Genomic DNA, 11184 nt, shown 5'->3' with positions numbered 1-11184 from the left:
GGGACTGGTGCTGACATTCAGCAACTGTAGCCAGATCCTGGCTCCTGTTTCCCTGGATGAGGACAGAGTGACTCCACATTCAGAGCTGAGATGCAGGGTAGGATCTGGTTTCCCTCAGGCATTTTGCTGATTGAGCAGAGGTCGATCTTCAGGCAAGGAAGGGGTAAAATGGCTTCAAGAACACAGCAAAAAGCTAAAAGGGAGCAGAGAGTTGCCTTTTGTCTCAAAAGAACAGGGAGCCTCATGGTATTTGCAGCAGAATCAATGTGTCCTTTCACTGTGAACAAAACACATCAAGGAAGTGTGTTCATATTAGCACCATTTTATTGGGAACATTTCTCAGAACCAGGGTGAAATTTCTCATGAAAAACAGAGGAGGACAATGAGCAAGCAAGCCTCTGCCTCAAGCAACCCATGCTGCACCTGTGAATGAGAGCGCTCCAAGTCAAGGCCTTCTTCTGGAAGGTCACATCTGAATCTGTGTCACTCACATCTTGGTCTCAGTTTCAGGCTGTGTCAGAATAGAAACAAGATACAGAACTCCTTTTTTTTTTTTTTTTTACTGAAAGACGGAAGAAAAAAAGAGTGCTTCTCCAGCCAGCTGTTTCCCAGCAGGAGCACAACAATAAAGTCCACTTCAAAGATGTCACCTAAGACACCTAAGATGAGTGCTTTAGAGACATGTGAACAGGTAAATCATTTAAAGGGCCACCTTGGGCCCTGTAACTGCCCCTGGGTATGCTAAAAATTGACCACAATTACTCTGTGGGGTGCTTAACTTACATAACTGTCCTAATTACAGGGGTCTGCCTAATTACACTTTATGCAGCTTTAACTATGCAAAGGCATCACACGTGGGATAGAAAAGATTCTGACCAAGTCTTGACCAACATGAGAAAAACAGAAGTACTCCTGCTGGATCCACAATGCATCTTGCCCTGTAACCCTGCTCAGCAGGTTTCTCCCACTGCCCTGATAAGATTAGAAACCTGGGTGTAACCCTCGCTTATGACAACACACATTAAAGCAGGCAGAACCCTGGGTTGGGCTGGGGGGGGGGGAAAGGGGCTTTCCAGCTGAGCAGCCAATCCCACAATGGCAGCACTGTAATTGTCCTTCATTCCAGGCTGTTTATGCAAAGGTAGAAAGCTGTTCTCAGATTAACTATCTCCTCCTCATAGCTCTGTAACCTTGGTAGCCTGATTTTTTATTTTTATTTTTTTTAAACTATGCCACGTAGGCATAGAGCAGAGCTGTCTTATCGCACAGGCACCCATATGAAAGGAGGAACTTTGCAGCGTGCAGCCGTGTCAGAGCTGGAGGGAAGGCAGTGAGCAAAGCCTTGCCAGGCAGGTAGGACGTATGCACCAGAGAAAGGTGCCCTGCTATGGATTTTGCATCTAGCTTGGGGTTTTCCCAAAGCTGAGAAGCAGTCAGGTGAGGATCTGACATAAGTCTATCTTAGAGACTTGCTGAGGATGCCCAAATTTCCAAATGTGTGTGCATATATATAACCCACTCTGAATAACACGCCGCTATAAGCATGCTCTTGGGCTGTTTTGTTCCCCCTTCTTCAGGGACCTGAAAGCCCCTAAACAGAAGCAGAAGATACAGATAGTTCAGTTCTACCACAGTGGTTCTTCCCACAATACGCAACCTTTTTGAATCCCCAAAAGTGCCCCAGTTAAGGTGCTGCCTCAGGACATGAAACTGCCAAGTTCTGTGGAAGGGGAATAATTGTTTCCATTTCATAAAGCACAGTGTTATAGCTCCGTCAGAGAAGTTGGAATGGGGGAGTGCCATCAGAGAAGAAAATCTAAATATAACTCTGGAGAAGCATTCCACTCAAATTAATTATCAGCAGTGAAATAATATTTTTAAAAGAGAGAGGAAAATATTGTGCCAAGCTGGGAAAAAGAGGGAGGTCTGCCAGTCTGGGCGTGTGTTTATCCTGGACATTGTTTAAGCTCTTAGTGCTAAATTACTGACAGAGCGCAGCTGTTCCTGAATCTCAGCCCTCCTCTCTGCTCAGGCCAATAGATTTCGCTCTAGTCTGCGCCCAAAAAAGGACTGTATTTCCCTTCCCGGCTGTGCCTGACGTGGCCTGGACTGCACACGTCAGCAGGATCAGCTCCCCAGCAGGAACCTGGCGAGAGCTTCTTGAAAACATGTGACGTAGGAGACAGCCACGCAGCACCTCCGCACGGAGGGCAGCACAGAGCACGGATGTGGAGCAGAGCTGTGGAGCAGAGCCATGCTTCCAAAGAAGGACAGCCTGCCTGGCTCTTCCCTTGGTAACAAAAGCTCCGTAACAGCCTCCCAAGCCTGCTGTGTCACTGCTAGGAGTGCATGGGCTTGCAGTGTTGCAGTGCTGGCGGATTGTACAGGTTTGCTAGAGGTTGGCACAAGAAGAAAGCTGCCTGTGAGAAGCACGTTCAGGGTGCCTGGGTGCCTGAAAGGGTGACTGCATCCAGCCTCTAAATTAGGAAGGGAAGGAGAAGCGGTGCAAATCTATCACCTTGGGCCTGCACAGCCCGGCTGCTGTGTCCTGGATGGGACATGGGTGTGTTCACTTCCCCGGGGGAAAAACAAAGGGTCACAAATCAAAGGGAAGCCCCATCACATATCCCTCCCTGTGGCTGATCAATGAGGAGAAATGGCAGCTGTTTGAAGGTAGTATTTTAACACAGACGCTTCTACCACTTCCTCCTCCACCCCCACAAAAAAAAAAAAAAAAAAACCCTAACCAACCAATCGAAAAAAAAAAAAAGAGCAAACAGCTGGCAGCCATTCATGCCTCCCTCTGCAGTAGAGCTACCCCAGGAGCGCCCAGGAAAAGGCAGGAACACAACATGAAACCCAGGACAGTGCTCTGCTCCAGGTTTCCCACGCCTAGCTGAACAGGCTAGCCAGCATGTGAGCATGCAGCAGAAATACATTCACACGCTAGAAACACAATGCTTCCTTCCCTGCAGCATGTCCCTGAGTGAAGTAAATAATTGGTAGCTCCTTTGATGAATTTCACTTTTACTGCTTTCAAGTTAGCCACAGTCTTCTGCTTACCTGGGTTTTCTCTCATGTCTGCAATATTCAGAATTATTTACTGAATAATACACTGAACTGGTCTGTGCTGGGGCCAGGAGCCTCCTGTAGCCATTAGCGAACAAAAGCAGCAATCTTTCATGGGTGTCCGTGGGCTCAGTCCCCCTTCTCATCACCACCTCACACCCCATGAGGAGGAGATGAGAGAGCTCAAAATGTTTCCCTCTGGAGCCAGCTCCAAACTAACTTTATACTGATATAGGCTGGTTTGTTTAGCAATAGGGATCAGTATTTTAGTCTAAGGACCAATATATTAGTTTAGCAAAAGGAATCAATGAGTGCTAATTCTAAAACTTTCCATTTCAAATTTGCATGGTGCGTGAACTGCCTTGTTTTCTCTTAGTTCTGCTTCACAAGAATCACTGGAGTCATAATAGACTACTTATCTTTGCATTTCACAAGGTGCAAGGATGTTTTCCTCAGATTTCACATATATTGTTTTGGAAGTGGCCTAACAAGCAATGGAAATTTGTCACATCAGGGAAAACAGCTAAAGGTCAGCCAAAAGTCTCAGTGGTTAAGCTGATGGTGGAAAAATGGAGATAATGTAAGTAGGCATACAATGAGACCACACATGCCCAGAGGAACGTTAGCATATATTAATGAGTTCTTGGAAAATAAGGGGTATGTATGGTAATGTACTGCATATGCATGTCTCAACTGTTTAAATGTAGAACCTGAACTCTGAGGGCACGCACTTGCTTGTCAAGTCGCCTGGTACCTATCGTGAGGAATAAATGAATGCCACTTTCTAACACCACATTGGAGTTAAGAGTTCTCTTCCTGAATTTCGGATGACAATACAAACAGCGACTCGCCAGCCAGAACATGGGTACCATGCCACGGATCCACACTTAAGATCACACCGTACGTCCCTCGATGTGCTGCGTGCCCTCGATTCCTCGCCAGGCCGGCTGGCAGCAAGAGGCACCTCGCCGAGCGGATCAGACGGCGGGCCCCGCTCCGCCCCGCGCGCCGAGCTCCGCGCCCCCGAGGCTTATGGCGCCGCCCTGCGGCGCAGCCCGGTGCAGCACCCAGCCCTGCGCTCCCCCCTCCTAGGGAACAGCAGTCGGGCTGGTCCCGCCCGCTCTCCTGGGAAGCTGCTGGAGCCATCTCCAGCGTGGGTCTGGCTGAGGTGAGGGGCTGCACGGCCTCTGCCCTGAATGCCTCGTGCCAAATGCATTATAAGAATAAATGAGGTCGGGCTGACCTCGGGCATATCATGGAATCATAAATCCTTTGAATTTGGGACCCTTAAAGGTCATCTAGTCCAACTGCCCTGCAATAAACAGGGACACGCACAGCTAGATCAGGTTGCCCAGGGCTGGATCCAGCCTCTCCGTGAAAGTCTCCAGGGACTGGGCATCACCCACGTCTCTAGGTAACTTGTTCCAGTGCCTTACCACCCTCTCTGTAAAAGACTTTTTCCTTACATCCAACCTAAATCAACCCTCTTTGAGCTTGAAGCCATTTCCCTTTGTTCTATCACCACAGACCTTGCTAAAGAGTCTGTCCCCTCCTTTCCTGTAGCTCCCCTTTAGATATTGAAAGGCTACTATTAGGTCACCTTGGGGCCTTCTCCAGACTGCACAGCCCCAGCTCTCAGCCTGTCCTCATAAGAGAGGCGTTCCATCCCTTGGATCATTATTGTGGCCCTCTTCTGGACATACTCCAACAGATCTTTCTCTCCTGTACTAAGGACTCCACATCTGGATGCAGTGCTCCAGGTGAGGCCTCAGCAGCAAATAGAAGAAGTGCAGGATCACGTCCCTGGCCCTGCTGGCCACACTGCTTTGGATGCACCCAGGATACAGGGTTTCTCTCTTGGCTGTGCGGGCACATTGCTGGCTCATATCCAGCTGTCATCCACCAGTACCCCCAGGTATTTATCAGCAGAGCTGCACTCACTCCTTTCATCCTTGTATTGGTAGTGAGGTTTGCCTTGTCCCACGTGCAAGACCTTGTATTTGGACTTGTTGAACCTCATAAGCTTCACTTGTGCACATTGCTCAAGCCTGCCTAGGTCCCTCTGGATGGCATCCCATCCCTCTGGTGTGTCACACTAGAGATTGTGGATTGTCTCCCATGCTCCCTGGTGCTGTCAGGGATGTGTCTGTGTTCAGCTTGCTTCCATTTTACGGAACTGAGTTCATGTCTGCATGCTCAGAAATTGGTGAGAATGGGCCAGTACTATGCTTGTGTCACCAGGCCTGCCTGGCACCCTGCTGCCTTGAGAAATTTGCTCACAGCTCATAGGCTTTCTGCTTTTGTTGCTGGTATTTTTCCTTGGCTCTGAGGGAGCAGAGGAGAGAACGCTACCCTTTTTGTGGCCTCCTGTACTCTTCATACTCCTAAAAGTAATTACCTGTCATTTGTCCCCTTAGATCTTGAGATTTATTAAAAAGTTGTGAATCCTTTGGCTTCATTCCAGAAAAAAATGAGTGGAATGATGGGTATGTCCCTTAGTTTTCACAGAATCATAAAATCATGAATGTTTTCATGAATATTTGTAGGCAAAACCTTACCCTCTGTTGGCGTTAGTCGCTGTTCAGGGAATGCAGCGTGTTGGCAAAAGATGTTCTCTTTGCTGCCCCAGAGACTGAAACCTTGAATGGGAAAAAGGATGAAGTCACTCAGTGAGATAACACCCCATCCTGGCAGTATTTTGAAACAAAACTTACTTCAAAACAAGGACAGCATCTGATGAAGTACAGGGACATAGATAATGTCTGTCTAGAATTAAGGACACATTTCACCCTGTTCAAGAAAACTGAACAAAGGGGTCAGACTGACTTCTAAACTGTTTTAAGCGTTTGAGGTTAAAGGGCATTTAGAGCCACTGCTTAAGTAGGGAATGTTTTATTTAAAGGCTATTTGGTTGCTAGAATTTTTAGGGCCCTAAATGCTATTGAATTATTTTTAAAGCCTTTATCAACCTATTGTCACAAAAACAGTCACGAATTTGAGAAGCAAACACCCTTTTGCTGGTGCCTGAGGGCACACATACTCTGGGCTTAGACATACAGACATTTTTCTCACTCAGTTGCAGCGTGGCAGTTGGAGGATGGGGATCAGCAACCCCTGCACACAGACACTGCCTGTCCACCTGGGTTGTCTCAGCAACTGTTGCTTCAATGGTCTGTTGTTATGTCCTGTAAATGTTTAATGGGAAGCTTCTCTCTCAACTATACAGATGGCTCAGGTTATTGAGCTTGTGAGCAAGGATTAATTGGAAATGGACAGATGTCATCTACCAGATAAAGAGCTTAATAAGTAATTAGATGGATGAGGTTGTGCGAGCAAAGCCTTCTCTGAAGGGTTCAGAGCAAAACCAAGTCCGAAAGGAATTTCCTGGGCCCTTGCTATAACTTACTCTTAGGGACAAGACCTCATGAACATGGTTACAAATGCAAGATGATGCCCATACTTCAGAGCTCTGCTTGGTGATGGCAGCAGTGTTTAGTGATGGATTAGAACCCAGTGTTCTCAGCCAGTTGCAGCTCACAGTCCAGGGCATCTGGTCCTTCCCTTGCAGATAATGGGGATTTATGGGGGAGATAGTGGGGAAAATAGGTCACATTACATGGAGCAGCCTGATGGAACCTTCCAATTCTGACTGTATGAAGTTTAAGATCTACATGCTTACTGATTATATATATACTTAAATAATGAAACGTAAAAGACCAGACTCCAATGTGCATTGTCAATCCTAAGTGGATTTTTCAAGATCATATGCTTTAATAAACCCAAATTTCAAAAGATCACACTATAAAAAAATTGCATGTGACATAAGTTGTGTAAAAATAGAGAAAGGAAAATCCAGAATAGCTAAAACAAAGCATTCTTCATGTGATATGACCCTAGCTAAAATAACACCCACGTGCATAGTCATTCATGCATATACCTTTTTTCAATGTGTTTTGCTCACCTGCACGCACCTGCATTTGAGCACAGGTATTTATGTGCCAGTGAGCAGCTTGTGAATCACATGCACATACACCCACTTTTGAAGGCCTGTTCTTACTGGCTGACAGAACACAAAATTGTTCTTGGTACTAACGCTTGGAGATGCTCTGCTCCCCATTCCTAGATGCAGACAGGCCCCTATATTCACTGGGGTTAACCACCACCACAGAGAGCTGGTGCGCTCATCCCCTCAGTCCTGACCACCTGGGAACATTAGGCAGATGCTCACAGTGCAGAGTCAACATTTATTTGAGGAACAGGATCAGCAGAAATCAAGCTTGAGTGTTTCCTAACATCAAAGAAGCTAAGGATTTGTTTACAGTAACTAATTACAGCAGTTTAGTGCCAACAGACAGAAAGGAAAGATGGAAGATGTGATGTAAGGAAAAAATATATAACGCCCAATTGCAATATCACATCTAATTCTTCATGAAAAGGACTCTTCAAGGTCCTAATAAAACATGCATAGGGACAAAAGATAGATAAACAATGACACCCTGAAGAAATAGCTAGGGAAATGGCTGCAGCATTTTGTAATCAGACTAAGTCAGAGTTGTGTTTCTGGGAATGTACATGCAGAAGGCAGGAATTTCCTCCAGGGAGACAGGGAATGGTTGGTATGTGAAAGTATCTGTTCTTTAGTTCCAGTCAATTTGCTGCAGAGAGGAGGGAAATCAAATGCTAGAGAAAGATGGTGTGAAGCAGAACAGACTCAGCAACAAGGAGTTAGTACTGGGGAAGCCAGGCATAAAAATAGAGATCTTCAAACAAATGAATTGTTTTCATAAGTATCAAATAGATATGGCTCTCCCCTAACCGCACTATATAAGCAAAGACTTCTGTCTGAGTCATGTTCCTGCCCAAGGCCTACATAGTACGATCATTGTTGGAGAAGGGAATTTGAGGATCTTTAAAGCTCCTAATTTCATGCTGTGAATCTGAACAAGAACTAATATCACGTATTTCTTGTACAACATGTGCTCCCGGACAGATGACATCACACTGCAGGTAGCATTGCTGGCTCTTTGGCCTGCACTTCACACAGGATAGTTCTTACTCCACCAGCAATGTGAGTCTTTCAGCTATACCAAATGATCTGTTTAGAAGGACTGAATGAGATTTCAGGCATTCCAGCTATCTCCTCATTGCACAGGGGTACTATTATACCAGCCACCATCAGCTGAGTGGGCTGCACAGTGAAGGACACCTACAGGGGTTACACGACTTGCAGGCAGTAGAGGTCCTTTTTCATGACTCCATTTACAGGCACTGGATTATAGTGGCAGTAATTTAAGCAAGTGTACGTATGCCAAACTGGTTGTGGGGCCAAACTCTTGAAGAGAAGGACACACTTTTTCCAAGGAACTCAGAACCCTTCAAGAAGAGCTCAGATATAAAAAGCTGTTAAGCTATTAAAGAATCAGCAATACCACCAAAGCTTTTGAGAAAAGAACCCAGACAAGTTCATCTTTTTTAAACGAACCTCCAATTGAGTTAGATCATGCAGTCTCTTTCTTCCTCTGCCCCCAGCCCTACTCCATTTTAATCCCATTAGAGTCCAAAGTGACCAGACTATCTAAAGCAGAAACAAAAGCAAGAAAGGAGATCAGGTATCTCCTAACACCTCTTGGACTGAACACTGGAAGAAACACAACTCAGTGGAGTAGTCAGTGATACACTCATACCCCTCTCTTAGATTATAAACCACATCAAGCAGGGAGATTTTTGCCAAGATGGCAAGGTAAAAGCTAAGACCTTGTAAGAAATAAAAACAGCACTGAGTCAAGCTGTCCTAATCATGGAACAAAATCTTCCTCACTTGCAGCAAAGTGGAAACAAGGGGTTACATCTTATTTCAGGCACTTACGCAGTCACTGGTTGTTGATTTTGTTCTGCTTGCTTTTCACCACTCCCAAAAGTAGGATATTTGACATGACACAATTTAGGTGAGCTTCACCTGAAGGCACTTGAATAAAATTAGGCATGCTGTAAAGATAGCAGACGCATAACATGGAATCTGGGAACCAAGAGTTTCAGTCTTTAATCTGACCAGTAAGGCCCAATTTCCCCCCATAGTAAGTAGTAAGTATTTACTGTGCTGGTAGACAAAGGTGGAAGAAAAAAAAGCTAAGCCTAAATTACTTGTTAGAGATATAAGCAGGTGATTCAGATATTTGAGATGCCAAAAAGCATAGGTTTATCACTATCCTTCTGAGGCTCTACAATGCCCTTTCACAGGGGGCACAATTGCTCCTGACACATTTCATGGTTAGTCTAGTTTTTGGACAGAAATGCTTAATAGCTCCTCTTTCACTCTAATGTCTTATGCATGTTATACAGCTCTGGAGAAGTGAACTGAAATAAAACTTGCCTTTAACAATATTACTTTTCTATATCAAGAATGAAGCACTCCATTCGTATGTTGATCTCAAATCTTTATTTACAACTAAACAAAGAGAAGCAGCAACTAAGCTTCTGGTCTGCAAGTACATTGCTTGCCATATTACCCAAAGACAGCTAGAAAAGCACTCTGTCTATATGACTGGGAAATGCAAGCAACATTGACACCTTCTGTGGGATATATTAATTGCTGATAGTACCAAGCCACCAACTTCCCAAGACTGTTGTAAAGCAGGAGAAGACACTCTCCTTACTTAAGACTACATGGTGACACTTCTGTTTTGCTTTTGTGTTGCCTCTTGCAGTGCTTTCACTTAATTGCAAACCAAGAATCTGCATGTGAAAGGAAACCTCTTCCTTTAACTCAATTTTTTCCTTTCTTCATGGAATTAAATGATCCTTTGGCAGTGAAAGTTTTTTCCATGAAGCTGGGTTATAAAAATGAAAGACCTGAAAACAAATGCTGCTGTTCTCAGACAAGGCTGTACTATATGCAAAGTGAGAGAGCGTGCAGACTTTTTAGAAGAGTCAAAATTTCTACCTCATAAGGAAATGAGGTTTCCATACAGATCTCACAGAGCACATTAAAAAAGTACAAACCAGCCAAGTACAGAGCAGAGATCTGAAAGAAAAAATTTATTGTGTCTTACAATAGGGACAGATGTAGCAAACAGAAAGACCAACACAACAGAAAAGGCATTACAAAAGAGGAGGAAGGACCAGCACGATAACAAGGTGCCACAAAGGAAGGGAAGAAGATCACTCACCCATATCAGAAGAGTCTGGGTTCACAGGGAAAAGCTTCCACCAAAGAGGAAGCTCCAGAAAGAGACTCTTCCTCAGTGCCAGGCAGCCTTTAAATGAGGCCTAAGAGGGGGTAGAGCCTGGCTCCACCCCTTCCAGTCACACAGGTGAATTGCCTTCACCTGTGCTGGGTCTTTCCTCCAGGTGCTCAATCAGTGGTTCAGGCCATGTCTCAGCAGTTCCCATACAGATGGATAATTTCTAACACTTACAAAGTTCTTTGCACTAAAACTTTAATCATCATGATTTCCTTCATGCAATGTTTGCTGTTTTTTATACGTTTTCCCAGCCCAGTTGAGAGAATGCATAGGGTTAAGTGATTCTCCCAAGAGATGAAGGAAAAATCTGGCAACCAGGTGGAGAGAGTTAAGCTCTACGTCTTTTTTCCTACCGTTAATCTTCTCTTCATCAGGTCCTTTCAGCAAACTAGCTTCAAGTGAAGACATACATACTCTTGTGAAAAGCTTCCTATGTTTCATATTACCAATTTGTAAAAAGAGATGAGAGAGAAAATGCTCCAGAGATAGGAACCTAATCACAGTTGAAGAGAAAAAAGTCTGAACATAGAACTTAGCAGTGACTATTTGCTCACATGGTAATCTAAATTCCTCTGTGACAAATGTAAAGTCATTTTAATATGTCCTTAATAATGCACTGTCCCTGGGCACTCTCTCCTAGTGTGTGGCCTCCAAGAAATGATGCTTCTCCTCTAAGGAAATTATCCTAGCAAGGCACCATCAAACATTTACTTTTCGGGCCAGCACTCACCACTAAAGAGACTTTGTTAAAGCATTCTGCCCACCTTCTCTTTCTCATTTCCAACAACAGTCCCAAGAGTAAGTGGGAGAACTGCTTAGCACAAGATGACTCACACTGCCTTTACTGACGGACGCCAGGAAGCCCACTCCACTT

The sequence above is a fragment of the Numida meleagris genome, chromosome 25 (assembly GCF_002078875.1).
Source record: "Numida meleagris isolate 19003 breed g44 Domestic line chromosome 25, NumMel1.0, whole genome shotgun sequence".
Lineage (NCBI taxonomy): Eukaryota > Metazoa > Chordata > Aves > Galliformes > Numididae > Numida > Numida meleagris.
Note: the sequence above shows the minus strand (reverse complement) of the source record.